Raw genomic sequence first — 1,673 nt, 5'->3', positions numbered from 1 at the left:
TCTCATGATGTTTACAGCAGGTGAGCGATGGAAACATGTGCGTTATTATGACTCACTCACATCTGTTCACATGCTCATCTGTTCATATTTCTTTCACTATCCATTAATTCCACATCTCCACTGCAAGAACAGAATGTCATTAAAGTTTAAGACGTAAAGATCACAGAAAGTGTTTACAGATGTATTTATAAAGCCAGAGACTCAGAATATACTCTACGTGAGTTTATTTGAACGCAAACGCTCGACTTCATGGTCATATGGAAAATTGTTGAGTGTAATTAAAAATTGGCTGTTTTTAGAGTATAGAGTGTTGGTTTCCCAAACTGGGGTTAGTGGGGAAGATTAGGGGTTGATAAAAAGATTAATTACAAAAAATGTAAAAATTTAAATAAATAATAATAACAAAAATAAATCACTTACTAATAATTATTTAAATCAAAACTGAACAAAAAAATATCAATTTAAAACAAAAACTATTATAAAATAAAACACATGCAAATAAATTTCAAATAAAAACAATCAAAATGAAACATTAATAATTAAACCATATACATGTAAAATTCAAATAAATATGTAATTTTAAAATGAAACAAAAAATTAGAATGAAATACTTACTAATAATTAATAAATCATAAAATGTAAAATTAATATAAATAATTTTTAAAAACAATCAATATAATACACCTACTAATAATTAATTAAATCATAAAAAATTAAATAAATAAATACATTTAAAAAATTAAAAATAATTAAAATAAAAAGACATTACTAACAATGAATTAAATCATAAAAATGTGAAATTTAAATAAATATATACTTTTAAAATTTAAAATTAAAACACTTGCTAATAATTAATTCAATCATAAAAATATAAATTAAAATTAAATAAATAGTTTTCAAATAAAAACAATCAAAATAAGACACTTACTACAAAGATACTATTTTATTTGTTTGATTAAATTATGTATTTATTTACCTGCATGTTTATGTGACCATCATGTAACCAACATCAGAAAAGTGAACATCTGAATAAGTTACTAAAATATTAACTTAAGATCTCAGGGGGACTTCGAGTAAATATTTTAGGTCAAAGGGGACAAAAAAGTTTGGGAGTCCCGGGTCTATAAGAACCGGTTGTAAGTTGAGTTTTGTGTGCTTTAATTTATGCTTCTTGTGCAACAATTTATGAGGTTTCTTTTCCATCAGGATGTTTTCTTTGAAGGCAGCTCACTAGGCTACTCAGATTCATAGCCTAGGAAGGGGCTTTGGTTTGATGCACAAACCACCTCAAGTTAAAGGTCACAGAAGTTTATCTTTTCCACAATAATTGAGCTTGAGAACTGAAAGATGTTCAGCAGCTGCACGGAGAGTGTGGAGTCTGTCAGCTCAACGTGATGTGTGAACAATAGCTGCACATGGACTCTCTTTCCTCTCTTTGTCTCACTGACACTCAAACACACACATGTTCATGCACATGGCCTGGAGAGCAATGCAACACGTCTGGTGAACACTGTTGCATGCATATTAATGCGTATGCGCTGCACTTGAGAACATGTAGTATGTAAGTGCACATGACTTGAAGGTGTGCGCAATCGTATGACCATGTGATGTTGCTGGCAGACGTGATTTAAACGTGTGTGTGTGTGTGAGTGAGTGTGTGTGTGTGAGAGTGA

General features: G+C 30.0%; 1 protein-coding gene across 1 annotated transcript in view; it reads left to right on the top strand.

Annotated features, from left to right (window-relative positions):
• The window catches only part of LOC107678713 (1-phosphatidylinositol 4,5-bisphosphate phosphodiesterase beta-2), a 39,366-nt gene that overhangs the window by 32,902 nt on the left and 4,791 nt on the right, over positions 1 to 1,673 (top strand). The window lies entirely within an intron of this gene.

Source organism: Sinocyclocheilus anshuiensis, unplaced genomic scaffold (genome assembly GCF_001515605.1).
Source record: "Sinocyclocheilus anshuiensis isolate Anshui unplaced genomic scaffold, SAMN03320099.WGS_v1.1 scaffold208, whole genome shotgun sequence".
NCBI classification, from domain to species: domain Eukaryota; kingdom Metazoa; phylum Chordata; class Actinopteri; order Cypriniformes; family Cyprinidae; genus Sinocyclocheilus; species Sinocyclocheilus anshuiensis.
Note: the sequence above shows the minus strand (reverse complement) of the source record. Positions and strands in the feature narration are given on the sequence as shown.